The sequence below is a fragment of the Mauremys reevesii genome, linkage group 2, assembly GCF_016161935.1.
Source record: "Mauremys reevesii isolate NIE-2019 linkage group 2, ASM1616193v1, whole genome shotgun sequence".
Classification (NCBI taxonomy): Eukaryota; Metazoa; Chordata; order Testudines; family Geoemydidae; genus Mauremys; species Mauremys reevesii.
Window position 1 is genome coordinate 233167665 of NC_052624.1, and position 13502 is coordinate 233181166.

Below are 13502 nucleotides of genomic sequence, written 5' to 3' on the forward strand. Positions count from 1 at the left end.
ATTATGTCACATGATGAAACCTCCAGGAATACGTCCCACCAAACTTGGCAACCCTAATGCTGCCTCTTCCTCACAAGACCCACCACTCACTTCTCTCCACATCCTCTCCCCCATTGCTTGCCGTAAAAAGTGATGGGGTTGTGGCACCATGGCCCACCTGTTCCAGCACTCCTGCCAAGCAGTACTGCTCCTCCAACGAAAAAAAACCAAATTCAAAACACAAAATAAAGGAGAATACCTTTTCCTACCTCCTCTCTGTATGTGTGTGACCTTGTTATTGGCCCCAGCGTGCCAGTCCTTCTCCTAAACAGGCAGTCAGTTAGGCAGCTTCCCCTGTAAGGAGGAGAGCAGCCTCCCACCCTGAGAAGCCATTCTCTCTGAGGCCATACTAGCCCTGCAGCAGCTTGTCTCTCCCCCTCCTCTCTCACCAGAAGTGGGGTTTGTAAAGGTCTCAGGCAGCCCTTAATTGGGCTCAGGTGTCCCTAAGTGACCTGAGATTAAAGGGAAAGCTTTATTCTAGGGCTAACATACTGCCTTCCACCACTTTCTTACAGCTGTCCAGCCTGACTTTACATAAGAACATAAGAACATAAGAACGGCCGTACCGGGTCAGACCAAAGGTCCATCTAGCTCAGTATCTGTCTACCGACAGTGGCCAATGCCAGGTGCCCCAGAGGGAGTGAATCTAACAGGCAATGATCAAGTGATTTCTCTCCTGCCATCCATCTCCATCCTCTGACGAACAGAGGCCAGGGACACCATTCTTACCCATCCTAGCCATTTATGGACTTAGCCACCATGAATTTATCCAGTCCCCTTTTAAACATTGTTATAGTCCTAGCCTTCACAACCTCCTCAGGTAAGGAGTTCCACAAGTTGACTGTGCGCTGCGTGAAGAAGAACTTCCTTTTATTTGCCTATTAATTTCATTTGTCACACAGGATGCTTATTTAAGTGTATAAATATGAATCTGGCCATCTACCTTTGAGAGGTAGACATTTGGGCCTCTTTCCAATTTTGACATTTTGGCCAAAGTGTTTCTGTGATTGTTTTGTTTTTACTATTTCATTGGTATGGCTGGATGATGTCCCCATATAGGGAATTTATGGGAAGGGTAAGTGAAGGAGCAAAGTAGTTTTGAACATACTCATTAGGATGACTCTTAGTAGGGGGGATTGGAAAGGTTGCTTCATTTTAGGGTCCTTTGAAATCTTCCCATGGCTCCTACTGAAAATTACCTACATTGACTGGGTGTAACAGAGTCTTACTGCATAACTGTGGTAGGATAATGGCAGGCCATTTCTGAATAAATCCAGCACTTTTGATGATTCTATTATTGAATGTCACTGTAACCCTGCATTTAATATTAAAACCTTCTTGAATAATATCTGTGGCCCTATTTTGGGACAGCTAGGTATTCAGTGATCCCTCAACTTTATGGAGTTTGAAGAAATTGTGTAAATTATGGTTCTGCTAGTGTACAGATGACCAGGTTCTATAATAAATGTCAAGGTTCTCTGAGCTGGTACTGATATTGTTCTTGGAGTCCTCATAGATTGGGGTCCTTGGGGACTTTACATTAGGATAGAACTTGACTTCCTGACTGAACAGTTCCTTCCCAGTCTTAAACATCTGTTATGAGGGAAAGGTAATTGAGAAGGCAATGACTTAATTTCCAGGAACACCAATGACATATGGTAGGTTCTGGTCTGAATTCAGCTTCCTTTGGAGTTGTCAGGGTTATGAATGATCTTCTGCTGGCTTTAGATTGTGGTCAGTTGGATTATCAGACCATGCTGGGCCTCTCAGGAGCTTCTGATACAACCATGGGATTGCCACTTTTGCTACAAAATGATGTTTCTCTTGCATCGGGAACTACCAATTCCCTGTACTAAGAATTACAAAAGTTTCTTCCCTTAAAAAATGGACCCTAAAGATTGGAAACATTTTAATGGTGAATGAACTTATTCCTGTGTATAACTTGCAAAACACTTTATTATCCTTTTGGATCAGGATTCTTATGTAATATAAGATATTGTTATCAGTAATTACAAGAATACACACAGTAACCACATAAAAACTTGGGGCTTTATTAAACCCAGGTGTAATCAGAGCAACTTAAGTGACCCCTTGCCTACAGCTGAATTTGGACATTTATGCCTATGCTTAAAATAATTCTGTGAAATCATTCTAGTTAGCACAGTATATAAAACATTTCATTTGTTTGAAAAACAAAAAGGATTTTAAAATCTGAATTATTTAGATTTCATTTCTTGAACTTTGATTGAAAAATGTCTTTACTTGCTAAAATATCAGCATTGCTGTATACAGCTGGGAAAAAAAACATTTTGTACTACATCAAAAATAATATTGTACACAGTCTCACATTAATACAGAATGTAGAATTCCAGAATTTGCATCATTTGGCAAACTCACTATAAAAACAAACTTGACACTAGGATTCCCATTTTAGAAAATATTTTGTCTAGTTGTATTACCAGAGATCTTTGTTTGAGATCTTTGCTTAAGGTCAAAGAGGCCGTTGTATTGCTCTGTTCATAAAAGCGTAAATAATCTAACAAGACATAGAAGATTGACAAGACTGGAAGGTGTCTACCTCAGTCTTTGCCAATTTTTCCCAAATTGAATGCAGATGTGTGTAGAGGAAAGCTAATGATGACAGGAGAGATATCAAGAGGAATCAGAAAAAACATTACACTTACAGTGACAATATTTTTTATTCAGATGATATCAATAGTTGAAATGCATCTATCTTCAAATCTTTCAGCCTCCAAGGAACAAGTAGTACAAAATTAATTACAACTATATGAACAGAAAAAAAAATACCTCTGTCCAAAGTGTTTCAGCTTCAGAAATTGAGTTTATTACGGCCATTCTCACCATTTTAATCTCATTTGGGTGAAGATTCTTTAACCCACCCTGTTAATCTCTTAATAGTTTTCCTGCAGCTTTTCCATTCAATGGACCACTGACATTTAAAAAATGTCATTTACTTCCTGTGCCCCACAGACTATTCACAGCTAGAGTTACATACTTACAAGAAGCTGTACTGATTTGAAAATCTCAGTCCTCATCTTTAATGCTAGGACCCATGAGAATGGCATGAGCATCCTAGTTCCAGTGATGCCTTATCGTGATCCAAGATGTTTGACTATGCATCTTGCAGGGCCTCTTTGCTCAAAGAGCACCATTTATACTGTCTGGGGCCTGAACCTCGTTGTTAAAACTAAGGGATTCTATGTACCACATTATAGAACATGGTGTGTCATATTTGTCCAGTGGGCTGCACCATTCATTAGTGTGGAAAATTTGAGCTAAAATCAAATTTATGTTTTGCATGTATCAAAAGCATTGGAGAGCCCAACTAAAGTTAAAAATGACAGCATTTGGAGTAAACTCTTGTAAAGTAAAAAATGGTAGTCAACATCGCACGTAAACCCAAATGTAGCTGGCCTGCTATAGCTTTGCTTATAGTTAAGGCTGGACTCCTGTTCCTGTCTCTGTTGCCACACTTCCATTACAGTAAGGACAGGAAGAGAAGACCAGCTGTGACCCCCCAAACAGGAGGAGGAAAAGGCTAGACCAGTGGTTTTTTTCCTAACATGAATCTTAGATCTTGTTGCATTGTTGTATGTTATGCTTCATAAAGGCTGCTGCACTGTGAGAGAGCAGATAGTCTGTTGGGCAGCAAGTGCTGGGGGGGGAGCATGGAGTGGATATGAATGCAGCAACAGTGATCTATAGCTCTATGTGAATCAGATCAGCCTGTAGCCCTTTGGATACGCCCTTATCACAGCTTGTAGCTCAAGGTGTAGAGGAATAATTCACCTTTAAAGAGGGAAATTCAGGCCTATAGTTCTGTGACGGCAGCTTCAGTGGCAAAAATCCCAACATGAGGTTGACGGAATCCAGTCTTGAGGAAGAGAACGTCCCAACCATTAAGTGATTGTACCCTTGTGGAGGGAGACAAAATCTTTCTAATTACTGACTGTCCTTGCCTTAATGGTGGAAAAAACCCATTGTTTAAATTAGTGAATTCTACATTAGGATGTAAAGTCAGTGGCTTTACAAAGTCAAAAGTGGGAATTTTTGTAATCGTAAATAGTCTTGTTGCAGTGAAAGGCCATTTGTGATGGACAATTTTGCCGTATCTATGTTCCACATGAAATTGACTAAATTAACTTCACTGAATTCAGCTGAAGCCAATAGAATTACTTTACCCACTAAATTGTTAAATCATTTGGATGCCAAAATTATACAATACAATTTATGCTAGGGAAAAGATATATACCTTTAGGAAGAAAAGTCATTGCAGTTAGCTCCAACTCTTGGGATTGAGCTTTTCAATTAAGCTAGAACGGTCTCTAACACAATTTGTCTACCTTGTGCAGACAAAGTCAAACTGTGTCATCTTGGGAATCAAGAGTTTTACCTGGTCTAAAGCATGACATTAAAGTAGACTTTTCAATTGTTTGGCACCGTCTGCATTGGTTGAACAATAATAGCTCAACAGGAATATATATATATATATATATATACACACACACACACACATACCCCTCCCCAGCACCTGAGAGTGAAGAGAAAACCTACCTATAACATGTCCCTCCTTGCACAGATTCTCAATCTTCTGGACCTATTAATAATTTATCCTGCAATAATAGACTTGTAATTTGTAATTGACTGCTTTGATTCCTAGACTCCGATCTAATTTTATCTCAATTAATTTTTAATCTGCATATTGGCTAGCATTTTCAAACTGAGTGCCAAAAGCTGGGCACCAAATCCACATTTAGTGAGGGGTGGATGGATGGCCCAGCAGTTAGGGCATTAACCTGGGACTTGCAGATCTGGTTTATATTCCTTGCTCTGCCGGAGACTTCCTATGAGATCTAATAGGTTATACCCATTTTACAGGTGGGGAACTGAGGCACAGAGAGATCAAGGGACAGATTTTTAATGGTATTTAGGGACCTAAAATCAATGGGAATGAGGCTTTGAAATATCTTTAAAAACCTGTGTCTCTCTGTGCCTCAGTTCCCCACCTGTAAAATGGGTAGAACAGTACCTCCCTACCTCACAATGGTGTTGTAAGAATAAGAATATTAAAGACTGTGTGGCACTGAGATGCTGTGGGAATGGGGGACATATACGTTTCTTACATAGATAGATGTTCAAAGAATTAATCTAGCTCTGTTCCCTCTGAAGTCAATTATTTGTATTACAGTAGCACTAAGATGTGCAAAGCAAGATTGGAGGCTACATTATGCTAGGCACTGCATGAATACCTATATTGAGACAGTCACTGCAATCAAGAGCTTATACTCCTAATAAACAAAGGCTTGGAGGGGAAATGACTTACTCAAGGTCATCCAGCCGTTAGTAGAAGAGACAGGCATAGAACTCAGTTCTTCTGACTCTGGACCCAGCTAGACCACACTGCCTCCCACATAATAATTTAGCAAGGATTTTTTCAAAATTGACTTTCCACACACAGAAATCATTTTGGCCATTTTTGAGTTAACGTTATCTATTGTTCACAAAAGAAGCATATTCAGAAAGTTGAGTCCTCTATGTCAGTAAGAAATAGTGATGATGAATAGCCTTGCATTTTGCAATGCTGATGCCGGGTCTCTGTCCACCTCTTCATAAGAAAAGAAATATTAATAGTGTTGAATAAAGAAATAGCACTCAGACCAGATTGTTCTTTCCTGGAGTTATATCCTTGCTGTCTGACAGACAGAAGGATATCTATTCCAATAGACTTCCTTTCCCTTCTGTATACTATCCTCTGCTGAAATGGCTGCTAAGTCCAACAGAAATTAAACATATAAATCTCTGTGCTCAGTATGAGAAATCTTACCTTTTTTAGTACTGCAATACACTAGATTTTTTTCAGTGACATCTTTAGTTATAAAGATGCTTAAATATCTCCAAAGGACCATATAAAGGGGAAACATTACTGCAGGGCTATGAGACAGCATGACAAAAATTCTTAGGCTCGCTCACCAGGAGTCAAAATGATGAGCATTGCAGACACTGCGTTAATGGATTGGGAGACTTTGTTTTGTAATTTATCTACATGAAGACGCTCAACTCTAATACATTCATATGTTTTCGTTTTGCTGGTTACGATAAGAACCCTAAAGGAACATCATTGCACTGCACAGTATGACGTAATATGACAGCAACCAACAAAACATCTGGAAAATGTACTTTTAATATGACAAGTACACTCTGTTTAGTAAATACTCTTGCTACTCTCCTCTGTGCTGCTGACGTTCCAATTAAATGATTTTTTTATCTATGTCCAAAAGTATGCTAATTGCTTCAAATCAATGGAACATCATAATACACCTAGTAAGGGAACTTCTGGCAATATAGAAGGGCCATTCTAGGAGACATCTCTGCATCTGGTATGCTCAGCAGCAATTTTTGGTGAAGTAGGATTCTTGCCAGGAGTCGTTAACATTTCCTCCATTTATTATTATTAATTATTATTTTTATTGGTAGTAATAGTAGCAATAGTAGTAGGACTATTAGTAAAAGTAGTAATAGTAGTAGCACCCAGGAGTCCCAGTTTGTTGACATATTTCTGGTATTGCGATGACCAGTTTAAAGAAATTATTCTAAGTGTCTTTCAGATGCTAACTTTGCTACTGCTGACATCTAAATCCTCAGTCATAACCACCAAACTAAACTACAACTTGCTCTACATATTAAATCAATCGGGAAACTGAAGCTGGTGCTCAAAGTAGCAGCCTGCTTAGTCAGAAGTGTGTTTCATTCTGAGCACATAACACCAGTGCTTCATGTGTTCCATCTTCATTGCCTAGCAATTGGTTTCCAAATGGAGTTTAAAGGCTATTAGGATTTTACCTATACAGTCGTATCTGGCTTGGGACTTGTCTGCTTGTATCCATCCCCCCATGTGATACTGCTGAAGATGAGTTCAGCACTGTGGCTGGATCCTTTTGGTGCAACAGAGAGGGTGTTGGTGGCAGAGGGCTTTTGACTTTGGAATTCATTCCCAACTTTGGTCTGACATAGTCCTAATCTGTTGACCTGAAGGTCCAGTGTGAAACTCATCTGTTTTCTTTAGGCTTTGGTGCAGTGGGTTAATGGCTGGGAATTTGAAGATGTGATATTTTTCACTCTTCAATGTTCTACTTATTTATTTTTTACTGGGACTACAGGATAGGAATAGACTGGTGAAATAGATTTTATTTTTAAACATTTTGTAGGGTTTTAAATGTTATGGCAAAAGTACTTGGAACCTGGGACAGCCATTTTAAAAACAAATATACATCAAAGTAAATAAATTAGCCCAAATCTTTCAATCCTGAGTGTCTTATGTTGATCCCCAAACCCAGCCTTATGCACCTAGGTAAAATTGATTTGATTTGAAGGGGTCACCTCTTGGGGTCAGATGATAGTGTACCTTCCATACTGGCTCAATCCTTAACCTGCCCATCTGTAGAGAAAACCAATAAAAGTGCCAGCTAGAATGGTAGCATTTGTAATGTGCATACTTCTTCACTGAGAAATCAATGGAGTTCACCCATTGAATGGCTGACATTTAATATTCAAATCTGGATTCAGACTGGTAATTTAGAGTTAAAAGACTTAATATTTCATAACCAAACTCCAAACAATCTAGTCTGCTAATATGTTATACTGTACCTAAAATTTAAAAAAATCCATTGTTTTTCAGTCTTTTTATAAACTCTCAGCATAGTGCATTCATGTTGAAGAGGTTGTTGGTCGGAATGAATGAGGTTGTGAGTCTATGGCCTGTGATATACAGGAGGTCAGACTGGATAATCACAGTAGTCTGTTCTGGCCTTGGGACCTATGAGCACATTCCATTTAAGGAAGGGATCCATCAAGGTTTTTAGCTAAGCCAGAAATTGAGAAGTGTCTGCATGCTTTTCTCCCTCACTTTCACTCTCCAATCTGTTATTTCCAGGGCCGGCTCCAGGCACCAGCTGAACAAGCAGGTGCTTGGGGCGGCCAAGGGGAAGGGGCGGCACATCAGGCTCTTTGGCGGCAATTTGGCGGCGGGTCCCTCTTGAAGGGAAAGACCTGCCGCCGAAGAAGAAAGTGGTGCAGTGGGTTGGGGTGCCGAAAACCCTGGAGCCAGCCCTGGTTATTTCAATACTTTCTTCTAAACTTTATATCCCCTCTCTTTTCCTTTCTACCCTGTCTCTTGTAAACCAGTGATGGGAAGTAGTAAATTTATTACACTTCTCCCACAGATATGTTTATTAGCAAATGTGGGCCACCTGGTCTTCTTGCATAGGCACGGGGGTTTATAACAGCAGGTATTACTGAAGTGAATGTCCTTGTGTGACAAATTGATGTGCCTGCTGATGACATACACAATACTAAACAAATCTCTCTCTTTCACTTTCACCCATGCATGCACACAGGGAAATCTGGTTCTTCAGTTCTGAAACCACAGAAGGCTGCTACTTCAGTAAAAGGATGCAAGGCTTGGATGCAAGCCAAATGTGGACAATTCAGAGATACAACAGGCATCACAGCCCTCAGCCTCATCAACCCAATAGGCCACCGCAGAAGAACCAGCAAAGAATCCTGTGGCACCTTATAGACTAACAGACGTTTTGCAGCATGAGCTTTCGTGAGTGAATACCCACTTCTTCGGATGCAAGAAGAACCAAGGGTTCTTAGTCTCACCACTTTATTTAACATGACATTTCCAGGCACTAGTGAGTTTCATACTCCTGTTTCCTATTCTGTTTGAAACAAACCTACAGCCTGTCTCCCAATTAAAATCTGTATCTCTGGCTCTTACGGTATCCTGTCATTTCTGCTATTTTGATCTGTGTGGACATTCTACCTTGTGAAATGATAGACAAGACCATCCAGTCCTGCAGTGTGTCTCCCTATCTCTTAGAAGATAATCTTCATTAATTTTCCTTTATTAGTGACATTTGCTGTCATGTGGATTAAAATCATGAGACATTCCCCATCATTCTTCAAGCTACCCAGGAACCCTTTGGTGGAATCCTGTCCTGGCACACTCTATCGTTAATCAGGCTCACAGATACCTTGGGCCATATTTCTAACTATGGACTCATTAACCAGGATTACTTGCCTCTTTTTACTTCTGATAATCTCCCTTTAACAGTGGTCAGATTGTTACCTCTCCCACCCCCACTTGGGCTCCTTAGTCTGATGTTCCCCTGTCTTGTGAAGTGCATAATAACTTCTTTGGGTATCAAGGTAAATAGTTCCATTCAAATTTCACTTCTCTTCTTACAGATTTTAGTCATCCTTGATTCTACACTGTTCTGTCCTCCTTCATTCTTCCTTACACTCTCTACCTCTGTCACTGTCATAAACATCCCTGGTGACTCCTGGCAATCACAACCATTGGAATTTAGCTGATTTGGCTTCATTTGTCTTTCTGAGTAATTTCAACTACAGTTCAAATTCTTGACTCTTTTACTTCAGAACAAAACCTAATTTAGACCTCATGCATGCAATTGCCTAGGATCCTTCAGTTAAAATTAGGTATAATATGATCCAATGCTGGAAGCTGAAGTTAGACAAAGGGAGACTGGAAATAAGGCATACATTTTAAATTGTGAGAGTAATTAATCATTAGAACAACTTACCAAGGGTCGTGGTGGATTGTCCATCATTGATGATCTATAAATCAAAATTAGATGTTTTAACTAAAAGATCTTCTCCAGGAATTATTTTGGGGAAGTTCTATGGCCTGTGCAGTACAGGAGGTCAAACTAGATGATCACTCCGACTCAAAGAATACTTTCAAGATAACACTGAACAGGGCACTGGTACACAGATTCACTCCCACCAACAGCACAAGAAGAAGAACTCCACATGGACTCCTCCTGAGGGTCGAAATGACAGTCTGGACCTATACATAGAATGCGTCTGCCGGCGTGCACAGGCAGAAATAGTGGAAAAACAACATCGCTTGCCTCATAATCTAAGTCGTGCAGAACACAATGCCATCCACAGCCTCAGAAACCATCCTGACATTATAATCAAAGAGGCTGATAAAGGAGGTGCTATTGTCATCATGAACAGGTCTGACTACCAAAAGGAGGCTGCCAGACAACTCTCCAATACCAAATTCTACAGGCCACTTTCCTCAGATCCCACTGAGGAATATACTAAGAAACTGCACCATCTACTCAGGACACTCCCTACACTAACACAGGAAAAAATCAACATACCAGTAGAGCCCCGACCGGGATTATTCTATATACTACCCAAGATCCACAAGCCTGGAAATCCTGGACACCCCATTATCTCTGGAATTGGCACTCTCACTGAAGGACTATCTGGATATGTGGACTCTCTACTCAGACCCTACGCCACCAGCACTCCCAGCTATCTCGGTGACACCACTGATTTCCTGAGAAAACTACAGTGCATTGGTGATCTTCCAGAAAACATCATCCTAGCCACCATGGAGTTGGAGGCTCTCTACACAAACATCCCACACACAGATGGAATATAAGCTGTCAGGAAGAGTATCCCTGATGATGACACAGCACAGATGGTTGCTGAGCTCTTTGACTTTATCCTCACACACAATTATTTCAAATTTGGTGACAATATATATCTCCAGATCAGTGGCAACGCTATGGGCACCCGCATGGCCCCACAATATACCAACATTTTTATGGCTGACCTGGAACAATGCTTCCTCCGCTCTCGTCCACTCATGCCCCTTCTCTGCTTACGTTACATTGATGACATCTTCATCATCTGGACCCATGGAAAGGAGACTCTGGAAGAATTCCACCACAAATTCAACAGCTTTCACCCCACCATCAACCTCAGCCTGGACCAATCTACATGGGAGGTCCACTTCCTAGACACCATGGTACAAATAAGTGACGGTCACATTAACACCACCCTATACCAAACCCCCCCCAACTGCTATGCCTACCTTCATGCCTCCCGCTTCCATCCTGGACACACCACATGATCCATCATCTACAGCCAAGCGCTGAGGTATAACCGCATTCGCTCCAACCCCTCAGACACAGACCAACACTTACAAGATCTTCACCAAGCATTCTCAAAACTACGATACACACACAAGGAAATAAGGAAACAAATCAACAGAGCCAGACATGTACCCAGAAGCCTCCTACTGCAAGACAAGCCCAAGAAAGAAACCAATGGGACTCCATTGGCCATCACCTACAGTCCTCAGCTTAAACCTCTCCAACGCATCATCAGTGATCTACAACCCACCCTGGACAATGATCCCTCACTTTCACAGGCCTTGGGAGGCAAGCCAGTCCTCACCCACAGACAACTCGCCAACCTTAAGCATATTCTCACCAGCAACCACACACTGCACCATAGTAACTCTAACTCAGGAACCAATCCATGCAACAAACCTCGATGCCAACTCTGCCCACATAGCTGCGCCAGTGACACCATCACAGAACCTAACCAGATCAGCTACAACATCACCGGTTCATTCACCTGCACGTCCACCAATGTTATATACACTATCATGTGCCAGCAATGCCCCTCTACTATGTACATCGGCCAAACTGGACAGTCCCAACGTAAAAGGATAAATGAACACAAATCAGATATTCGGAATGGCAATATACAAAAACCTGTAGGAGAACACTTCAACCTCCCTGGCCACACAATAGCAGATTTAAAGATAGCCATCCTACAGCAAAAAAACTTCAGGACCAGACTTCAAAGAGAAACTGCTGAGCTTCAGTTCATTTGCAAATTTGACACCATCAGCTCAGGATTAAACAAAGACTGTGAATGGCTAGCCAACTACACAAGCAGTTTCTCCTCCCTTGGTGTTCACACCTCAGCTGTTAGAAGAGGGCCTCATCCTCCCTGATTGAACTAACCTCGTTATCTCTAGAGTGATTCTTGCCTGCATATTTATACCTGCCTCTGGAAATTTCCATTTCATGCGTCTGACGAAGTGGGTATTCACCCACGAAAGCTTATGCTCCAATACATCTGTTAGTCTATAAGGTGCCACAGGACTCTTTGTTGCTTTTTATAGATGATCACAATGGTCCCTTCTGGCCTTAGACTCTATGAATTTCGTAGGAGTTATTACTTCAGCATTTGCTATTGCTTCTTATTTGAGTACTTGTTGGCACACGTGTGTGTCAAGGCACTCTGATGCACCAAGAACTCTCATGTTCAAAGTCTGCTTTTCATGGCTACACCTGCTAGGATTGCACGTAGTTGTGTGTCTACTTTTACATGAGCATTTACTGTGAATGCCCATTACACATGCAAACTACTAGTTAAACAATAACCAAAAGTAATGGAAATAAAGGAAATCTCACAAGCAAACCTGTTCTTAAGAGATTTGCAGCCCAATTTTACAAATATCAGAGGTGTTGATATTTTATAATGTTTGCTAATACCGGTACATCATATTTGTACAGCATCTAGCACAATGGGGCTAACCCTTAGCCACAATATAAATGTTAAGTAATAATGATATCAATCTAAAATGTGATTGCTTTGCAAAATTAATCCTTTGAACTTCTTGATAGGTTGGGCCAATTTCTCAACTTGTGTAAATCATTGACAATTTACACTATCTGAGTATCTGTCCTGTTATATTCAAACAAGGAGATGACAGTTACTTAGCAGTAATATACACAAATATGCACTTTGTTTACATAGGGGAGAAAATTAAATGGAACAAATTATCCAATATCCAACATCATACACGCAGAATATGCCTGTGTTCAAAATTTCTTGTTTGGTCATCCATATGAATATTTTGTGGGTACAATTTAGACACCAGAGTTGGACAATTTGGGCATACATAATAACACTATAATAATAATAATAATACACCTTATCCTTACATAACACCTTTAATTGCAAAGTGCATCAACAAAAGCCAGATATGTGAGTCTTACAACATGTCTGTGAAGGACTATTGTACATACGGTACAGAGAGATTAAATGACTTTATGTAGATCACACACACAGCTCCCTGATAGATCCAGGGATAGAACCTAAAAGTCTTGGCTTCTAGTCCCATGAAGTGACCATTGGATCACACTTCCTGGCTACAAATTCATGTAATGAAATACTGCAAACTAGTGTACTAGCAAACTCAGTAAGTGATAATGCATGGTGTATAAACTAATAAACTCTTTTGAAAGTGTTTCCATTCCCCTTGTCCTGTGAACATTGCACATCTTGTTTATGACATCACAAAATACTTTGAGGGGCCTTGTCTTACAGAGTGCCCCAAATTTCCTATTCTTGGCAACTCGTTCAGCCTGACATTGAACGTGCTCCAATCCCTAACCCCCTGCTGGCTGCTAGCCACTGGCTGTTGCTGCTGTTACATTCTTCATGGCCTCAGTATTGTGCCCTCAGCTTTGCTGTATGAGTGGCTGAACCATTCTGTGCCTAAATAATTCCAATTTATATGCTATTAAATCTGAAACAGA